Raw genomic sequence first — 22,600 nt, 5'->3', positions numbered from 1 at the left:
CACCTCCCACCCTCCCTCCAGTGCCAGCATCTTGATACTGGACTTCCTGATCTCAACTGTACAAAAATATTTCTGTGCTTTTAACATTACACAGTCTCAGGACCAGCATGTGGTGCAATGGGTTAAGCCTCCACCTGTAGTGCTAGCAGCCCATATAAGCCCTGGTTCAAGTCCCAGCTGCTCCACTTCCAGTCAAACTCTCTGCTAATGTGCCAAGGAAGGCAGCAGAAGATGGCCCAAGTGCTTGGGTGCCTGCTACTCACATGGGAGTTCCAAACTCCTGGCTTCAATCTGGCCCAACCCTGGCCCTGGTGGCCATTTGGGGAGTAAACCAATGGATGGAAGATTTTCTCTCTCTCCCTCTCTCTCTCTCTCTCTCTCTCTCTGCCTTTCTCTCTGTCTCTCATTCATTCATTCATTCATTCTTTCACTGTCTCTCCTTCTGTCTTTGTAATCCTGCTTTCCAAATAAGTCTTTACAAATAAATTACACTATCTCAAGTATTTTGTTGTAGCAGCACAAAGGGAGTAAGACACCATCTACTAATAGTTTGAAGAAAGCTTTTTTCATGAATAGGTATTGAGTGCATACAATGCTTTTATGTTTTTTAACATAATAATGAGGCTAACCTAATTTATTGTTATTGTGATGAATCATTTTGATTAATTTGCAATTATTAAATCAATTTTGCATTCATGAAATAAAGTTGTAGTGTTTTACCATTTTCATATATTGCTGAATTTAATTTACTAATGTTTAGCTTAGGAATTTTGCATCTATATTTATGAGGGCTATTGGGCTGTAATTTTCATCTCTTGAATGTTTCTTGTCAGAATTTGATATGAAGTGATGCTGGCATCCTAATATGAATTGCAAAATATTCTCCCTTTTTCACTTCCATAGAAGAATTCATGTAAGACTGATTATGTATTGCTCAGTAATAAACAATGAATGATTCCCAGCTAAGATCAGGTACAAGTCAAGGATGTCATTTCTCACAAGTTTATTCAACATCATACCGGAGATTCTAATACTATTAATCGAAAACATAACTAAAATCCTAGCAATTAGGAATAAGAAAGGAAAATTATTTGTACACAGGTAATAAGTAATTTTATATTGTAACCCTACAAATCTATGGAAAAACTGTTAGGAATGGCATGTAAATTTAGCAGTGTTGTAGGATATAACATCAATTAATTCTAAACATCAGTTTAGAAGTTAGTTTTATTTTATATATCAGAAACAAATAATCAGAAATTGAGATTTTTAAAATGATACCATTGATAATTATGTCAATGGCTATGTAATAATTAAGGATAAATTTAACAAAGCATGTGTAAAAAGTGTATTTTTAAAAGTACAAAGCAGAGGCCAGCATTGTGGTACAGTGAGTAAAGCACCTGCCTGCAATGCCAGCATCCTATATGGGTGCCTATTTGAGTCCTGGCTGCTCCACTTCAAATCCCCGCTAATGCACCTGGGAAAGTGGCAGAAGACAGCTAAATTGCTTGAGACCCTGCACCCATGTGGGAGACCCAGAAGAAGCTCCTGGCTTCTGATGGGCCGAGTTCCAACTGTTGACGTTTGCAGAAACTTGCTCTCTCTGTCTCTATCTCTGTCTCTCTCTCTCTGTAACTCTGCCTTTCAAATAAATAAGTACAAAACATTCCAATGGGAAGCTACAGAAGGCATATAAAGGTAGGCTTTTTCTTGTTTAGCACTTTCTGGCCTGATTATGTTAATTAATGCCTGGTATTAATATTGTACTCTTCTAAAATTTTTAGTTTGCTTGAATTTTCCCAATGTATTTTGCTCATCCTTTTTATTTATATCCTTTCTGAATCACCTGCTATGCTTATAGATATGACAGAGAGTTAGGTTTCTCTCTAGCCCAAACTGAAATTCTCTTAATGGATGATTCTGTTTTACTTTAATTTATTAACATGATAGTATCTGTTCCATCATGAAAAACAAAACAAACAAACAAAAAAACAGATCTCCAAGCAGAAAGTAAAAAGTTTGTCCCTAGAAGATACTTTTTAAAATATTTTATTCGGCTAATACTAACTGATAGAATCAAAAAGGGAGAGAACGATCCAACATGGGAAGTGGGATACACAGCAAACTCATAGAATGGCAGATGTCCTAAATAGCGCTCTGGCCTTGGAATCAGCCCTTAAGGCATTCGGATCTGGCTGAAGAGCCCATGAGAGTATTTTAGGCATGCAAAGCCAAGACACTCTGGGAAAAAAAAAAAAAAAAAAAAAAAGAGGACCTAAATGAAAGATCTCTGCAAGTGAGATCCCAGTGGAAAGAACAGGGCCATCAAAGAAGGAGATATCTTTCTCTGAAGGGAGAAGAGAACTTCCACTTTGACTATGACCCTTTCTGAATAAGATCGAAGTCGGCGAACTCAAAAGGCTTCCATAGGCTTGGCAACTCATGACTAGAGCCTAGGGAGATTTCTGACGCCATAAACAAGAGTGTCAAATTGTTAAGTCAACAACAGGAGTCACTGTGTACTTACTCCTCATGTGGGATCTCTGTCCTTAATGTGTTGTCTAATGTGAAGTAATGCTATAACTAGTACCGAAACTGTATTTTACACTTTGTGTTTCTGTGTGGGTGCAAACTGATGAAATCTTTACTTAATACATACTAAATCGATCTTCTGTATATAAAGATAATTGAAAATGAATCTTGATGTGAATGAAATGGGAGAGGGAGTGGGAGATGGGGTGGTGCGAGTGGGAGGGAAGTTATGGGAGAGGGGAAGCCTTTGTAATCCATAAACTGTACTTTGGAAATTTATATTTACTAAATAAAAGTTTTAAAAAAGATATTATTTATGTATTTGAAAGTTAGAGTTACACAGAGAGAGGAGAAGCAGAGAGAGAGAGAGAGAGAGAGAGAGAGAGAGGTCTTCCACCCAATGGTTTACTCCCCAATTGCCTGCAATGACTGGAGCTGTGCTGATCCAAAGCCAGGAGCCAGGAGCTTCCTCCAGGTCTCCCATGCAGGTGCAGGTGCCCAAGGACTTGAGCCATCTTCCACTGCTTTCCCAGGCCATAGCAGAGACCTGCATCAGAAGAGGAGCTGCCAGGACTAGAATTGGTGCCCACTTGGAACGCTGGAGCCACAGGCAGAGGATTAACCCACTGCGTCATGGAACTGGCTCCTGTCCCTAGAAGATTTTTAGGGTTGAGGTTCAATGAAAGTAATCATGGCAACCATTGTCACCCATTATACTCAATACCTAGAATAGACAGACTCAGTTACTTGCATTAGTAATCTGACAGAAAAATGTGTGTATTCATTTCCATATGTAAATATTATTTGTAATAGTTTTCACTATTCTAAAAATGATGGCTGATTTGCATTCCCTGAGATCCCCTGTGGGGAGCTTGCATTGGACACTTTGTTCCACCCTATTGATGAAGTCCGCGAGGGGTTCACCAAGTTTTTGTCTAACCCCTCCCAAAGGTGACTTTGTTGGTCCTTCATCCAACTTCTGTCAAGCCACCAATCCCACCTGTCGCACCTGGTCCTGATATGGAGTGGCTATCACAGCTTGTTGAATGCCCGTAGTATAGTCCTCCTCGGTCACCACAATCATGGGGTAAGTAGTAGGGATTGGCAGTTGTGCCTGCCTATTAGCTTCGGCCCAAGTCCTGCATTCCTCCTTGTAATATGCCACCCATTTAATGAATTGTGGGCCACTGAGGGTAGCCCTTGCACAGTCAAGCCAATCCTTAGGCACGCAGGGGTGATATGCTATGTTCTGAAGGAGAGTAAGCACCCATGGTGAATTGGGGCCATCCTCAGCAACCGTCTTGCTGAGTTCTTTGATGTCCTTAGCCTTCCAGGGGTACCATGCTTGCAGCCTGGCTCCCCCAGGCTCTAAGTTGACCTGGAAGGTCTGGGTGTTAGCTGGTGTCCATTGTGAATCGCCCCCTCCCGCCTGAGGAGAAGGAGGGGGATGATCCAATGCACACGCCAAATCCCCTCCAGGATCACGCCAGGACTTGAGTCCTCCCTTACAGCAGTGTAAGGGGAATTGGCACCCATCCTCACCTCAGCTGCCACATGAGGAACATAGCAGGGAGAAAGTTCCATTCGTCCCTGAGCCCTTTCAGTGGGAGGGGGAGCTGTGGCTGTAGACACATCTGTACCCGCCTCCCCTGCCCCTGCCTTTGTCAGGCTCAGAGCAGCTGACTGTTCGCTAAAATCAGCCCAGGCTTCCTCTTCCCTGTGCTCTTCATCTGTAGCGGACACCTGATCCAGCCCACCCTCCCTGCAACAATGGGGTGAGCCCTTCTCCAACCCCCGGGTTGGCCGAACAGGACCTATAGCTCCGGACACAAGGCCCTTATCATCTCCCTGTTGTCAGGAGAATGCCTTATCAGCGTCGCTGCAGGCTAGGGAGGAGGCTTCACCACCTTGTTCCCTTACAGGGGGGAGCAGGCCCTCCAGGTGAAATGAGGCTTTGAGAGCTGAGATGGTATGGAAGAACCCCAGCAGAGGGGTGATCCCCAAATGTTTCTCTCTATCTATGGCTGTTTTCACAACCCTTGCCCATGTGTTCCAGGAAAAGAGATTAGCGCTAGTCACCCAAGGGGCGATGGAGACGATGGTTTCCCAAGTCTGAAGCACCAAGTTATCTGAGAGTTCCAAGCCTCTGGACCTGAGCATAAGCCTTAGGGCTTTCAGGGCTGGGTCATTCTTGGCTGAAGATGCATTACCCATGCCTGAGGGTTTCACTTACCCTGACAAACCGCTTTGCCTCAGTCAAACGTCCTGTTCGTGCCCCTTGTGCCCCACGTTGGGCGCCAGCTGCGGTGACTCTTCCTTGTCACCGCTGGAGAATTAGGAAGGCTGCCCGCAGCTTGCCTTGGCTGAGGAGGGGAAGTGTGCCACCCGCCACTCAGCCTCCCCAAATCCTGGGGGACAATCAGATGTAATGGGGAGTCCAGTCGAAGCAGGATCTCACTTTATTGTAAAAGGGAGGTGTTTATATAGCTTCTGTACAGAGCAGATGTGGGCAAGGGGTGGGGTGATATGATGCAAAAGGGTTTTAGCTGCTCCTATTATACTACCTTAATGATCCTTAGCCAAAAGCACCCTGGGGCTGGGTCATTTACCGCAGGAATTTGAAACTTAAAGACAAGTCTTCAAACTCAAGGCAGGGCTCGGGAAGTTCCTCTAGGCCTCTCCGGATTCAGCCTCCCCCACAATATCAGAAACAGAAATCAGAAAATTAATCATCAGATTACTTAGAAGCAATCGGAAACACATTCATGACCTAAATGAAAAGTGTTCCCAAGAGATTGAGATGTTGAAAAGAAATCAGAATAAAATTCTAGATATGAAGAATTCAATAGAGGAAATAAAAAATACAGTGGATAGTCTCAAAAATAGAATAAATGAGATAGGAATAAATATCAGAACTAGAAGACAAATTTCTGGAAATATCATAGTCAGACCAAACAAAAGAAGAAGAAATCAGGAAATTGAAAAACATGGTTGAAGATCCACAAGGTTCTATCAAACAGTCCAACTTATGGATCCTAGGAATTCCAGAAGGCATCGAAACATAGAAAGGATTAGAAGGCCTTCTTAATGAAATAATAGTAGAGAACTTCCCCCTTCTGGAGAAAGAAAGAGACATCCAAGTTCAGGAAGTACACAGAACTCCCCACAGACATGACCAGAAAAGATCCTCACCTAGACATATAGTGGCAAAACTCTCCTCAGTAACACATAAAGAAAAGATCTAAAATGTGCCAGAGAGAAATGCCAAATCACATTCAGAGGAAACCTGTTTAAACTCACCCCAGACTTCTCATCACAAACCCTACAAGCAAGGAGAGAATGGTGAGACATGCTCCAAGTCCTAAGAGAAAAAAACTGTCAACCCAGATTACTGTACCCTGCAAAATTTTCATTTATGAATGAAGAGGAAATAAGGATCTTCCACAGCAAACAGAAATTCAAAGAATTTGTAAGTACAAACCCAGCCCTAGGAAACATGCTCAAACACGTGCTACACACAAACACAGAAACAGGAACATCACTGGAAAAGTAGATAATTACTCAGCAAAAGAGCAAATGAAATCCAAAATATGTGAACAGAACTATTTACAGAAACATGGCAGGGGAAAATCACTACTTAACAATAGTAACACTGATTGTAAATGGTCTCAACTCACAGTTAAAAAACACAGACTGGCTGAATGGGTTAAAAAAGAAAACCCATCTAGTTGTTCCGTACAAGAAACATATCTTACCAAGAAAGATGTTTGCAGACAGAAAGTGAAAGGATGGAAGAAGATAATGCATACCAACAGAAACCAAAAAAGAACTGGTGTGGCCATCCTAATATTAGACAGAATAGACTTTAACACAAAAACCATCAAGAGAGACAAAGAAGGACACTATATAATGATCAAAGGATCAATACAACAGGAAGATGTGACAATTATAAATGTATATGCATTCAACCACAGGGCACCTGGCTATTTAAAAGAAGTGTTAAAGGATTTAAAGGGAGATACAGATCCAAATACAATAGTGATGAGGGACTTCAGTACCCTACTCTCAGCAATGGACAGATCAACAAAACAGAAAATCAGTAAGGCAACAGAGTTAATCGACACCATAGACAAAATAGATCTAGCAGATATCTACAGAACCTTCCACACTACATTCAAACAGTACACATATTTCTCTCCAGTTCATGGAACTTTCTCTTAGACAGACCAGATGCTAGGCCATAAAGCAAGTCTCAGCAAAAATTCAAAAAAATCGTAGTCATACCGTGCATCTTCTCAGAACACAATGCAATGAAGCTGGAAATCAACACCTTGAGAATCCCTACATAATATGCAAACAAATGGAGAATGAACAACATGCTACTTAATGGACAGTGGATCACAGAAGAAATCAAAAGAGAAATAAAAAAATTTCTGGAAACAATTGAAGATGACAATACAACATGCCACCAGAATATGTGGGATACAGCAAAAGCAGTGTTAAGAGGAAAGTTTATAGCAATTGGTGCCTACATCAAGAAACTGGAAAGGCACCAAATAAATAAACTATCTATGTACCTCAAGGACATAGAAAAAAAAACCAGAAAAGTAAACCCCAAACCAGTAGAAGGAAATAAGTAATTAAAATTATAGAAGACATAAAAAATGAAACTAAGAAGCAACAAAAGATCAGCAAAATGAAGAGCTGGTTTTCTGAAAAAATAAACAAAATTGACACATCATTGGCCCAAATAACAACAACAACAACAAAAAAGACCCCAATCAATAAAATTAGAAATGAATAAGGAAATGTAAAAGAAGACACCACAGAAATAAAAAGAATCATCAGAAATTACTACAAAGAGCTGTATGCCAACAAACTGGGAACCCTAAAAGAAATGCATAGATTCCTAGACACATACAACCTACCTAACTGAACCATGAAGACATAAAAAAACATAAACAGACCCATAACAGACAGAAATTGAGTCAGTAATAAAGGCCTTCTCAACAAAGAAAAGTCCAGGACCAGATGGCTTCACTGCTCAAATCTACCAACATTGAAAGAAGGACTAACTCCAATTCTTTTCAAGCTATTTAAAACAATTGAAAGGGAGGAAATCCTCCCAAATTCCTTATATGAAGCCAGCATCACCTTAATCCCTAAATCTGGAAAAGGTACAACAGAAAAAGAAAACTATAGATCAATTTCCCTGATGAACACAGAAGCAAAAATCCTCAACAAAATCCTGGGCAACACAGTTCAACAACACATCAGGAAGATCATTCACCCAGACCAAGTAGGATTTATCTCTCATATGCAGGGATGGCTCAACATTCACAAATCAATCAATGTGATCGAGCATATTAACAAATCAAAGAACAATAGATGCAGAGAAAGCATTTGATAAAATACAACACCTTTCACAGTGAAAACTCTAAGCAAAATGGGGCTAGAAGAAACATTCCTCAACATAATTAAGGCAATTTATGACAAATCCCAAAGCCAGCATGCTATGGAATGGGGAAAACCGGAAGCGTTCCCATTGAGATCTGGAACCAGACAGGGATTCCCACACTCTCCATTTCAATTCAGTATATCCCAAGATATATTGAAGTTTTAGCTAGAAATAAAAGGGATGCAGATTTGTAAGGATGAAGTCAAATTATCCTTATTTGCAGATGTTATTATTATACATATAGGGGAACCAAAAGACTCCAATAGGAGACTATAACTCATAAAAGAGTTTAGTAAAATAGCAGGATATAAAATCAACACACAAAAAACAGCAGCCTTTGTGTACATAGAAAATGCCATGGCTGAGAAAGTACTTCTAAGATCAATCCCATTCACAATAGCTACAAAAAAATTAAATACTTTGGAATAAATTTAACCAAGGATGTCAAAAATCTCTATGATGAAAATTACAAAACTAAAGAAAGAAATAGAAGACATAAAAATGGAAAAAACTTCCATGTTCATGGATCAGAAGAATCAATAGCATCAAAATGTCCATTCTTCTGAAAATAATTTATAGATTCAATGGTTTATAAATAAAAATACAAAGGCATTCTTCTTAGATCTAGGGAAAATGCTGCTAAAATTCATTTAAAAACACAAGAGGCCTCAGATAACTAAAGCAATCTTATAACAATACGAGATTTCAAGACATACTACAAGGCAGTTATAAGCAAAACAGCCTGATACTGGTACAAAAACAGATGAATTAACCAGTGGAACAGAATAGAAATGCCAGAAATCCATTCAACCATAATAACCAACTTATATTCTTTTTATTTTTTTTTTAGTAAATATAAATTTCCAAAGTACAGTTTATGGATTACAATGGCTTCCCCCCCCCCATAATTTCCCTCCCACTCGCACCACCCCATCTCCCACTCCCTCTCCCCTTCCATTCACATCAAGATTCATTTTCAATTATCTTTATATACAGAAGATCGATTTAGTATGTATTAAGTAAAGATTTCATCAGTTTGCACCCACACAGAAACACAAAGTGTAAAATACTGTTTCAGTACTAGTCATAGCATTACTTCACATTGGACAACACATTAAAGACAGAGATCCCACATGAGGAGTAAGTACACAGTGACTCCTGTTGTTGACTTAACAATTTGACACTCTTGTTTATGGCGTCAGAAATCTCCCTAGGCTCTAGTCATGAGTTGCCAAGCCTATGGAAGCCTTTTGAGTTCGCCAACTTCGATCTTATTCAGAAAGGGTCATAGTCAAAGTGGAAGTTCTCTCCTCCCTTCAGAGAAAGATATCTCCTTCTTTGATGGCCCGTTCTTTCCACTGGGATCTCACTCGCAGAGATCTTTCATTTAGGGTTTTTTTTTTTTTTCCAGAATGTCTTGGCTTTGCATGCCTAAAATACTCTCATGGGCTCTTCAGCCAGATCCGAATGCCTTAAGGGCTGATTCTGAGGCCAGAGTGCTATTTAGGACATCTGCCATTCTATGAGTTTGCTGTGTATCCTACTTCCCATGTTGGATCATTCTCTCCCTTTTTTATCCTATCAGTTAGTATTCGCAGACACTAGTCTTGTTTGTGTGGTCCCTTTGACTCTTAGACCTATCAGAGTCATCAATTGTGAACTGAAATTGATCACTTGGACTAGTGAGATGGCATTGGTACATGCCACCTTGATGGGATTGTATTGGAATCCCCTGGCACGTTTCTAACTCCACCATTTGGGGCAGGTCTGATTGAGCATGTCCCAAATTGTACATCTCCTCCCTCTCTTATTCCCACTCTTATATTTAACAGGGATCACTTTTCAGTTACAATTTAAACACCTAAGAATAATTGTGTGTTAATTACAGAGTTCAACCAATAGTACTAGAACAACAAAAAAAGACTAAAATAGATAAAGTATTAAACTGTACATCAACAGTCAGGACAAGAAGTGATCAAGTCACTGTTTCTCATAGTGTCCATTTCACTTCAACAGGTTTCCCCTTTGGTGCTCAGTTAGTTGTCACCGATCAGGGAGAACATATGATATTTACTCTTTGGGACTGGCTTAATTCACTCCCCATAATGTTTTCCAGATTCCTCCATCTTGTTGCAAATGACCGGGTTTCATTGTTTTTGACTGCTGTATAGTATTCTATAGAGTACATGTTCCATAATTTCTTTATCCAGTCTAAAGTTGATGAGCATTTGGGTTGGTTCCAGGTGTTAGCTATTGTGAATTGAGCTGCAATAAACATTAATGTGCAGACAGCTTTTTTTGTTTGCCAATTTAATTTCCTTTGGGTAAATTCAAAGGAGTGGGATGGCTGGGTTTTATGGTAGGGTTATATTCAGGTTTCTGAGGAATCTCCAGACTGAATTCCATAGTGGCTTAACCAGTTTGTATTCCCACTAACAGTGGATTAGTGTCCCTTTACCCCACATCCTCTCCAGCATCTGTTGTTGGTAGATTTCTGAATGTGAGTCATTCTACCTGGGGTGAGGTGAAACCTCATTGTGGTTTTGATTTGCATTTCCCTGATTGCTAGTGATCTTGAACATTTTTTCATGTGTCTATTGGCCATTTGGATTTCCTCTTTTGAAAAATGTCTATTGATATCCTTGGACCATCTCTTAAAAGGGTTGTTTGTTATGTTGTTGTGGAGTTTCTTAATCTCTTTGTAGATTCTGGTTATTAATCCTTTATCTGTAGCATAGTGTGCAAATATTTTTTCCCATTCTGTCGGTTTTCTATTCACTTTCCTGACTGTTTCTTTTGCAATACAGAAAATTCTCAATTTCATGCAATCCCAAATGTTAATTTTGGTTTTGACTGCCTGTGCTTCTGGGGTATTTTCCAAGAAGTCTTTTCCTGTGCCTATATCTTGCAGGGTTTCTCCAATGCTCTCTAATAATTTGATGGTGTCAGGTCGTAGGTTTAAGTCTTTAATACATGTTGAGTGAATTTTTCTGTAAGGTGAAAGGTAGGGGTCTTGCTTCATGTTTCTGCATGTGGAAATCAATTTTTCCCAGCACCATTTATTAAATAGATTGTCCTTACTCCAGGGATTGGTTTTGGATCTTTGATCAAACAAAAGTTGGCTGTAAATGTTTGGATTGATTTCTGGTGTTTCTATACTGTTCCATTGGTCTATCCATCTGTTTCTGTACCAGTACCCTGCTGTTTTGATAATAACTGCCCTGCACTATGTCCTGAAATCTGGTATTGTGATGCCTCCAGCTTTGTTTTTGTTGTACAAGATTGCTTTGGCTATTCGAGGTCTCCTGTATCTCCATATGAATTTCAGCATCATTTTTTCCAGATCTGAAAAGAATGTCTTCGGCATTTTGATTGGTATTGCATTGAATGTATAAATTGCTTTTGGGAGAATAGACATTTTGATGATATTGATTCTTCCAATCCATGAGCATGGAAGATTTCTCCATTTTTTGGTATCCTCTTTATTTCTTTCTTTAAGGTTTTGTAATTTTCATTGTAGAGTTATTTAACGTCTTTGGTTAAGTTTATTCCAAGGTATTTGATTGTTTTTGTAGCTATTGTGAATGGGATTGACTTTAGAAGTTCTTCCTCAGCCATGGCATTGCCTGTGTACAAAGGCTGTTGATTTTTGTGCGTTCATTTTATATCCTGCTACTTTGCCAAACTCTTCTATGAGTTCCAATAATCTCTTAGTAGAGTTCTTTGGGTCCCCCTAAATACAGAATCATATCATCTGCAAAGAGGGACAGTTTGAGTTCTTCCTTCCCAATTTGTATCCCTTTAATTTCTTTTTCTTGCCTAATAGCTCTGGCTAAAACTTCCAGAACTATATAGAATATTACTGGTAAGAGTGGGCATCCCTGTCTGGTACCAGACCTCAGTAGAAATGCTTCCAACTTTTCCCCATTCAATAGGATGTTGGCCGTGGGTTTTTCATAAATTGCTTTGATTGTGTTGAGGAATGTTCCTTCCATACCCAGTTTGCTTAGAGTTTTCATCATGAAAGGGTGTTGTATTTTATCAAAGGCTTTCTCTGCGTCTATTGAGAGAATCATATGGTATTTCTTCTGCAGTCTGTTAATGTGGTGTATCACGTTGATTGGTTCACGAACATTGAACCATCCCTGCATACCAGGGATAAATCCCACTTGGTCTGGGTGGATGATCTTTCTGATGTGTTGTTGCATTCTATTGGCCAGAATTTTATTGAGTATTTTTGCATCTATGTTCATCAGGAATATTGGTCTGTAATTGTCTTTCAATGCTGCATCTTTTTCTGGCTTAGGAATTAAGGTGATGCTGGCTTCATAGAAAGAATTTGGGAGGATTCCCTCTTTTTTGATTGCTTTGAATAGTTTGAGAAGAATTGGAGTTAGTTCTTCTTTAAATGTCTGGTAGAATTCAGCAGTGAATCCATCTGGTCCTGGGCTTCTCTTGTTGGGAAGGCCTTTATTACTGTTTCAATTTCTGTGTCAGTTATGGGTCTGTTTAGGTTTTCTATGTCTTCCTGGTTCAATTTAGGTAGGTTGCATGTGTCTAGGAATCTATCCATTTCTGATAGATTTCCCTGTTTGCTGGCATACAAGTCCTTGTGGTAATTTCTGATGATTCTTTTTATTTCTGTGGTGTCTGTTGTTTAAGTTTCCTTTTCATCTCTGATTTTATTGATTTGGGTCTTTTCTCTTCTTTTTTTTAGTTAGCTGGTCCAATGGGGTGTCAATTTTGTTTATTTTTTCAAAAAAACAGCTCCTCGTTTGGGTGATTTTTTGTAATGTTTTTTTGGATTCAATCCTGTTGGTTTCTTCTCTGATTTTAATTATTTTTCTTCTCCTACTAGATTTGGGTCTGGATTACTGCAGATTTTCTAGATACTTGAGATGACTTGAAAGCTCATTTATTTGTTGCTTTTCCAATTTCTTGATGTAGGCACCTGTTGATATAAACTTTCCTCTTAACTCTGCCTTTGCTGCATCCCATAAGTTTTGGTATGTTGTGCTGTTATCCTCATTTACTTCCAGAAAATTTTTGATTCTATTTTAATTTCTTCTATGACCCATTGTTCATTCAGGAGCATGCTGTTCATTCTCCATGTGTTTGCATATGGTCTAGGGATTCCTGAGTTGCTATTTTCCAACTTGATTCCTTTATGGACTGAGAAGCTGTATCATATTATTCTAATTCTTTTGAATTTGCTGAGACTTGCTTTATGGCCTAGTATGTGGTCAGTCCTAGAGAAGGTTCCATGTACTGCTGAGAAGAATGTAAATTATTTATGTGTAGGATGAAAAGTTCTGTAGATATCTGTTAGATCCATTTGGGCTATAGTGTTGTTTAAATCTACTGTCTCCTTGTTGATCTTCTGTCCTGTTTATATATTTCTGAGAGTTGATGTCCCCCCGTACTATTGATTTGGAGTCTAAGTCTCCCTTTAAGTCCTTTGACAAATCTTTTAAATAAATTGGTGCCCTGTAATTAGGTGCATATACATTGATAATCGTTATATCTTCCTGTTGAATGGATCCCTTAGTCATTATATAGTGCCCCTCTGTGTCTCCCTTAACAGTTTTTGTGTTAAAGTTTATGTTTTCCGATATTAAGATGGCTCTGCCCGCTCATTTTTCATTTCTGTTGGCATGGTATATCTTTTTCCAGCCTTTTACTTTCAGTCTGTATGCATTCTTTGTTGGAAAGATGTGTTTCTTGTAAGCAGCAAAAAGATGGGTTTTGTTGCTTAACCCAATCAGCCAATCGGTGTCTTTTAACTGGACAGTTCAGGCCATTAACGTTCAATGTGACTATTGAGAAGGAGTAACTTTGCCCTGCTATTTGCCAAAGATATTTTCTAATATATGATTTGAGCTTCCTGCGATCTTTTGCTGTGAGGTTTCCTTCCTTTACCTTCTTTCATATTGGTGACCATGTTTCTGTGTTTCTGTGTGTAACACATCTTTAAGCATCTTTTGCAGGGCTGGACGAGTGGCGACAAATTCTTTCAATTTCTGTTTGCTATGAAAGGTCTTTATTTCACCTTCATTCACAAATGAGAGCTTTGCAGGATATAATATTCTGGGCTGGCAGTTTTTCTCTTAATACCTGGGCTATGTCTCGCCATTCCTTTCTAGCTTGTAGGGTTTCTGATGAGAAGTCTGTTGTGAGTCTAATTGGAGATCCTCTGAGAGTAATCTGACGTTTCTGTCTTGCACATTTTAGAATCTTTTCTTTATGTTTCACTGTGGTGAGTTTGATTACGACGTGTCGTTGTGAGGATCTCTTTTGTTCATGTTTACTAGGAGTTCTGTGAGCTTCATGTACTAGGATGTCTCTGTCCTTCTCCAAACCCAGGAAGTTCTCTTCAAGTATCTCACTAAAAAGGCCTTCTAATCCTTTTTCTATCTCCATGCCTTCAGGAACTCCTAGAACCCGAATGTTGGTTTTTTTAATAGTATCCTGTTGATTCCCAACAATATTTTTTAGATTTCTAATTTCCTCTTCTTTTCTTTGGTTTGACTTTATACTTTCCTCTGCTCTGTCTTCTAAGTCCGATAGTATCTCTACTGTTTCACTAACTCTGTTTTTAAGGCTCTCTAATGTGTTTGTCACTTGATCTATTGAGTTCTTCATTTCATTTTGGTTTCTCTTCGCTATCACGCTTTCCTGTTCTAGTTTCTGCATTTCATTTTGATTCTTGCTTAAGATTTCATTTTCTCAAAGGAGATTTTCTATCCTGTCCAGTAAGGAATTCTTTAGCTCAAGCATTTGTTTTTGAAAACTTCTAAATGTTCTAATCATAAATTTTTTGAAATCTTTATCTTGCATTTCTTCCATCTCATCATCTTCATAATCTTGAATTGGGGTGTCTTGTTCATTTGGGGGTGCCATAATGTCTTCTTTGTTCTTGTTTCCTCAGTTTCTGCATTTGTTGCTGGAATTGTGGAGATATTCTTTGGATTCTTCTTCCCTCGCTGTGGTGTTTTTTCTTGTTATATTATGACTGTGTTAAGTGGACTGTCTGCTTTTGATAGAGCCTTAGAGGCTTGAGATGGGTGTGGCCTGAGAGCTCTTTTTGGTTCCTCAGTGTTAAGGGTGTGCCAAAGGTGACACTCCCAGGTTAGGCTTGGTAAATCTCCCTCTCTTTCTTTTTTTGATTCAGAAGGGAAGTAATTCTGCACAGCTGAGTGGAATTGAAGGTAGTTAGCAGGCGAATGATATACCCACAGGAGCCAGCAATCTGAAGCTCTTTCCCAAGGACCACACAGGGAATCTGTGCTGCCCTCAGTGTGGGCTCAAATTCTCCTGCAGTCTCCCTCTGGGTTGCCAAGGTTACTGAATTGTAGCGTCTCTGGAGAGTACTCACGTAAATTCCATGAGTTCTCTCCCCCACCGTCTCTTTTTTTCACAGTCTCAGTTCATTAGCACCACACATCCACTATGTCCTAATCTCCTGTTATTTCTCACCCCCCCCCGAGTCAGGCTTTTCTGCTTGCCAGAGGGCAGGTGCAGACCTGAGGTCACCCCGCTTATGACGTATGTCCAAAATGGCGCCTGCTCTTTGTCTTGCTCGCCTTTGAGAGGTGAGCAGAGAGAGAGAAACTCATGTCCATATCGGTCACTTTTTTTTTCCTCTCTCTTCTAGATAGCCTGGTGAACTTTTCCCCACGGGGTTTCAAGCCTCTTTCCCTCTAGTCTCCTCTTTCAGCTTTCCCGCTGGTGTCTCAGGCTATTGAGGTTTGGCTCACCTCGTGCTCTAGCGCTGGTGTGTTGATTCTGCCGCTGGTGTTCCGAATCATGGGCTCCCAGGCCCTCCACACAGGTCCACTGTGAATCACTAGTTCTGGAAGAGTTTCCTCTGCTGTTTATTCCCCTACTCTTCCTTGAACCTACAGTATCTCCACTTTTATTAAACTGTCTCTTCCTGGACTATCAGTGTGCTCCCTTCCTATTCCACCATCTAGCCGCTCTCTGATTTAAATGAATTTCAAATGTGAATTTTTCATAGAACTGAAGAAGCTAGTGTGCAGTAGAATAGGATTCAGCCTTAACAAAAAAGGGAAGGCAACCATTGTGGCAACCCAGATGGACCTTTCTCCTGAAGAAAGTGTACCTCCAGATCCCCAGTGACCCCTCTGGAACGTCTGTTAAAGACTACCAACTTATATTCAATCAAGCTGCTAAAACCACTCCCTGGAGCAAAGACAGTCTCTTCAACAAATGGTGCTGGGAAAACTGGATTTCCACATGCAGAAATATTAAGCAAGACGCCTACCTTAGACCTTTCACAAAAATCCCTTCAAAATGGGTTAAAGACCTAACTCTACAACCCAATACCATCAAATTATTAGATAGCCTTGGAGAAAACCTGCAAGACTTTGGCCTAGGCACAGAGTTGCTGGCAAGACCCCAGAGGCATAGGCAAAAAAACCAAGATTAACAAGTGGGATTACATCAAATTGAGAAGCTTTTGTACAGCAAAGGAAACAGGAAAGAGGCAACCAACAGAATGGCAGAAATTATTTGCAAACCATGAAACTGATAAAGGATTAATAACCAGAATATATAAAATGATCAGAAAACTTACCAATAACAAAGCAAACAACCAGTCAAGAAGTGGGCAATGGACTTAAAATAGGCATTTCCCAAAAAAGGAGATCCAAATGGCCTACAGACACATGAAAGAATGCTCAGGATCACTAGCCATCAGGGAGATGCAAATCAGAAGCACAGTGAAGTTTCACCTCTCCCCATGTAGAATGGCTTTCATACAGAAATCAACAAACAACAAATGCTGGCACGGATGTGGGGAAAAAGATACCATAATCTGTTGGTGGGAATGCAAACTGATAAAGTCACTATGGAAGACAGTTTGGAGATACCTCAGAAATCTGAATCTAGTCCTACCATATGACCCAGCCATCCCTTTCCTTGGAAAGTACCCAAAGGAAATTAAATCAGGAAATAAGAGTCATATGTACTTCCATGTTTATTGCATCTCAATTCACAATAGCTAAAACATGGAATCAACCTAAATACTCATCAGTAGAAGACTGGATAAAGAAACTATAGAATACTACACAGCAGTTAAAAAAATGCTATCCAGTCATTTACCACTAAATGGATGAATCTGGAAAATATACTTAGTGAAATACACCAGTACCAAAGGGACAAATACTATATGTTCTCCCTGATCTGTGACAACAGAGCACCTAAAAGGAAACCTGTAGAAGTGAAACACTGTAAGAAGCAACTACTTAAGCAGCCTTTTTGTAGACTGTTGAGGAACAGTTTATTATTTTATTGATTTTTTAATTTTTATTCTTTTTTTCCCAACATAATACCATTGGTTGAACTCCTTACTTAACACAGAATTAATCATAAATGCTTTAAGTCAATTGAAAATAGATAACAGTTAAAAATAAGAGTGGGAATGCGAGAGGGAGGAGCCGTATAGATTGGCATACATTCCCACAGACTTACCACTAAGGGTAAAGCTAAAATCTTGCCTTGGGACTCCAATCCCATTTAGCTGGGCAGCACTAATTCCATCTTGTGATAAAATGAGCATACTAAGTATGGAATTGATCATATAGATAGGACCATAAGTCAAAGGGATCACATAAATAAGACCAAGTGCCTGGTAATAACAATAGATAGAATTACAAAGCAGAGAAAGTTCCAACGTGAGAAGCAGTCCACACAGCAGACTCACAGAATGACAAATGCCCTAAACAGCACTCTGACCTCAGAAACAGCCCCTAAGACATTCAGATCTGACTGAAAATACCATGAGAGCACGTCATGCATGGAAAGCCAAGACATAGAGGCAAAAAGTTCTGCATGAAAGATCTCTGTGAATGAGACCCCAGCGGAAAGAATGGGCCATCAAAGAAGGATGTACTTTTCTCTGAATTGAGGAGAGAACTTCCACTTTGCATATGACCCTGTGTAAAAACCAATGGAGTTGTGAACTCAAACGGCTTCCATAGCCTTGGCAGCTTATGTCAAGAGCCTCGGGTGATCACTGACATCATAAATAAGAGTGTCAGTTGTTAAATCAAAACAGGATTCCCTATGCACTTGCTCCACATGTTGGACCTCTGTCCTACTATGAGAATTAATGGTAAAACTTGTTTTCAAACTGTATTTTTTACATTGTGTGTCTGTGTGGGTGCAAATAGTTGAAATCTCTACTTCATATAGAGTTGATCTTCTGTATATAAAGTCATTAAAAACAAATCTTAATGGAAAATGGGATGGGAGATGGAATAGGAGGCAGGATGAGAGTGAGGGTAGGAGGATGGGGATGGGGGAAGAAACACTATATCCCTAAAAGTTGTACATATGAAGTTTGTATTCATTAAATAAAAACCTCCCCCAAAAAGAGGAAAAAAAATAAAAAAGCTACTACAAACAAATCAGAAAAAAGTGGATGGAACTAAGTAAAACAAACTTTCTATAAATACAATTGAATAATTCAACATATCCTCAGTAATTGACAGAAGATGTAAAGATAATCTATAGATATAGATCTAAATGATACTATCAACAAACTTTTCCTAAATGGGACTTAGAGAATACTGTAATATTCATTCCATTCAAGCATTCTGGAGATAGACACAGCAAGACTAACTACAAAAAGGGGAGAGTGAGTGAATTAAAGAAAAAAATTAAGGTTGCAGCACAGAGAGCAAATATATTGATGATACAATAAAGAGTTCAGGGGCTGGCACTGTGGCACAAAGGGTTAAGCTAGAACCTGGAATGGCAGCATCTCATAATGGACTGAGGGTTTGAGCTCAGGCTATTCCATTTCTGATCCAGCTTCTTGTTAGTGAGCCTAGAAAGGCAAGCACATGAAAGCTCAAGTACTTGGCCTCCTGCTCGTTTTGTGGGAGACCAGGAAATAATTCATGACTATTATTTTTGGCATAGCATGGCCTTGGATTTTGCAGGCATTTAGGGAGTGGAGCAGCAGAAGAAATGTATTTTTCTCTGTCACTCTGCCTTTCAAATAAATAAATAAACAAAACTTTTTTTTCTTTCTTTAAAACTCAAATAATAAATGGATTATAGTAGAAATAACTTATATTTATATGTATATTAATTGAAATCTCAACAGGGGATTAAAAATTGTTCAGAAACCATACTTGAAGATACTTTCACCAAGAATTTTGTAAGAAAATTCATGAAGCCATATTCAGAAAAAGCTCTAAAAACCCTCCCAAAGGCGGCACCACAATTAAACAAATCACTGAAAATTTCTAGGAACCAAAAATAAAGAAATAATATAAAACATAAAAAGAAAAGGGATAAATTACCTTCCAGCGAGCAACAATAAGACAAACAGATGACTTCTCAATGCAAAATACAGAAACCAAAAGATAAGGCATCTTTACAATGTAGAAAGAAAAAGACATCTCCAATCAATAATTTTATCCATGTGTAAAATAACATTCAAAAATGAAGGCAAAAATAGACATTCTTCAATAAATCTAAACTTAGGGTATTTATAATGAACAGACTCCCACTATAAGAAATACTAAAGGGAGTGCTTAGGTTAGAGGCAAAACAGAGTGCCTGGTTCCAATCTTAACTTCTCTGCTTCAGATTCAGCTCTCTGCTCTGTCCCCTTGGAAAGCAGCATATGGTGATCCAAATGCTTGGGACCCTGCCACCCACATGGGAGACCCAGATGGAACTATGAGCTCCTGGCTTTTGCCTGGCCCAGATTAGGTTTTTGGTGCCATTTGGAGAGTAAAGTAGCCAAGGAAAGATTCATTCTCTTTCTTGCTCACTCTCTACCTCATCCTTCCCCTCTCTCTGTCACTGCCTTTCTAATAAACAGAATAAATGTTTGAAAAATACATAAATAATATGAACACTATCATTTACATTGGTAAAATTAATATTGATACTTAAGGAATAATCAGCCCAGTATTTACAAAGAACAAATTATTTCTATGTACATGTGGTACTTGAAAACAAGGTTTTTCAGCAAAACTGTATGATGGGCCTTACAACAAGCATCAATGTACTCTATAGAATACTATACAGCAGTCAAAAACAATGAAATCTGGTCATTTGCAACAAGATGGAGGAATCTGGAAAACATTATGGGGAGTGAATTAAGCCAGTCCCAAAGGGACAAATATCATATGTTCTCCCTGATTGGCGACAACTAACTGAGCACCAAAGGGGAAACCTGTTGAAGTGAAATGGACACTATGAGAAACAGTGACTTGAACACTTCTTGTCCTGACTGTTGATGTACAGTTTAATACTTTATCTATTTTAGTCTTTTTTTGTTGTTCTAGTACTATTGGTTGAACTCTGTAATTAACACACAATTATTCTTAGGTGTTTAAATTGTAACTGAAAAGTGATCCCTGTTAAATATAAGAGTGGGAATAAGAGAGGGAGGAGATGTACAATTTGGGACATGCTCAATCAGACCTGCCCCAAATGGTGGAGTTAGAAACGTGCCAGGGGATTCCAATACAATCCCATCAAGGTGGCATGTACCAATGCCATCTCACTAGTCCAAGTGATCAATTTCAGTTCACAATTGATGGCTCTGATAGGTCTAAAAGTCAAAGGGACCACACAAACAAGACTAGTGTCTGTGAATACTAACTGATAGGATAAAAAAGGGAGAGAATGATCCAACATAGGAAGTGGGATACACAGCAGACTCATAGAATGGCAGATGTCCTAAATAGCACTCTGGCCTCAGAATCAGCCCTTAAGGCATTCGGATCTGGCTGAAGAGCCCATGAGAGTATTTTAGGCATGCAAAGCCAAGACATTCTGGAAAAAAAAAAAAGAGGACCTAAATGAAAGATCTCTGCAAGTGAGATGCCAGTGGAAAGAACGGGCCATCAAAGAAGGAGATATCTTTCTCTGAAGGGAGGAGAGAACTTCCACTTTGTCTATGGCCCTTTCTGAATAAGATCGAAGTTGGCGAACTCAAAAGGCTTCCATAGGCTTGGCAACTCATGACTAGAGCCTAGGGAGATTTCTGATGCCATAAACAAGAGTGTCAAATTGTTAAGTCAACAACAGGAGTCACTGTGTACTTACTCCTCATGTGGGATCTCTGTCCTTAATGTGTTGTCCAATGTGAAGTAATGCTATAACTAGTACCGAAACTGTATTTTACACTTTGTGTTTCTGTGTGGGTGCAAACTGATGAAATCTTTACTTAATACATACTAAATCGATCTTCTGTATATAAAGATAATTGAAAATGAATCTTGATGTGAATGGAAGGGGAGAGGGAGTGGGAGATGGGAGAGTTGCGGGTTGGAGGGAATTTATGGGGAGAAAAAGCCGTTGTAATCCATAAACTTTACTTTGGAAAATTATATTTACTAAATAAAAGTTTAAAAAAATTTAAAAGGAAGAAAATAAACAGAATACATCCTGATTTTTCCTTCCTGAAAAAAAAAATAAACTTCAGAAAACAGTAATATTACAGAGTAATATCTCTGATCACAAAGGAAGAACATCAGAAATCATAATAAGATATACAAGACAAACACAACCACAAATATTTCAAGAAAAGAAAAACACTTTTAAGTGACAGCCAGGTAAAATGAAAAGTCATAAAATGAAGAGTACACATCTAGGTTAACAATTATTTGTAGATGTTGACATGCTGATCCTAAAATTTCTTTAAAAAGTAAAGGAATAAGAAACATACACTTGTGGAAAAAATATAAAAGGACTTACATCACTCTCATTGCAAGCGTTACTGTAGCCAAATATCTGAGTGGGTATATTTCTGGAATCAGTTCTGTTCAATTGATTATTAATTGTTATGCAAATACATCACTGTCTGGATTATTTAACTTGAAATAAATCTCAAATCAGGGAGTACCTAAATCCTTTAATTTTGTTATATATGAAATTTGATTTTATTCTTCTCGGTTCTTTGCATTTCCTCATAAATTTTCATTTGGCTTGTTGATTTTTTTTCCAAATAAAAGCCTGGGAGCTTCACTGGGATTACATGATGCACATTAATTTAAAGACAAATGGACATTTTTAACAATATTGCATCTTCTGATTCATGGATTTGGCATAGCTTCCAATTTATGCATGCCTTTAAAAATTTATATATTTTTATTTATTTGAATGGTAGCACAACTGAGTGACCCAGACGCACAGACGGACAGAGTGCATACTACTAATTCACTCCCCCAATGTCCACAACATCCAAAATTGGGCCAGGCTGAAGTCAGCAGCCTATAACTACATCCAACATGATTTGGTAATGTCTTATTCTCATGTACACTATCAGTAAAAGAAAGGAATCAAAAATGAATCCATGATTTCCAGGACTAACCAACTGAACAAATGGATTTGCCATTTTCTGAGAAAGATTATTGAGTCAGTTCTCTTACAAGGTAGGAGAACATTGAAGTTAAATTGAAGAGAGATTTGGAAGCCCAGAATTAAGATGCAGAATGGAAAGAAATGTGTGATTTGGGATTTCCACCAATTAGTAACATGCCCTTTACCATGTTTGTTAGACTAATCCTAAAGAAGAGATATAATACTAACTAGACTCACCTCTTTATCTGTCCAGTC

At 38.8% G+C, this 22,600-nt stretch overlaps 1 protein-coding gene across 10 annotated transcripts in view; it reads left to right on the top strand.

Annotated features, from left to right (window-relative positions):
* The window catches only part of LOC133771829 (endophilin-A1), a 717,118-nt gene that overhangs the window by 152,169 nt on the left and 542,349 nt on the right, over nt 1-22,600 (top strand). The window lies entirely within an intron of this gene.

This window comes from Lepus europaeus, chromosome 12 (genome assembly GCF_033115175.1).
Source record: "Lepus europaeus isolate LE1 chromosome 12, mLepTim1.pri, whole genome shotgun sequence".
Lineage (NCBI taxonomy): Eukaryota > Metazoa > Chordata > Mammalia > Lagomorpha > Leporidae > Lepus > Lepus europaeus.
Note: the sequence above shows the minus strand (reverse complement) of the source record. Positions and strands in the feature narration are given on the sequence as shown.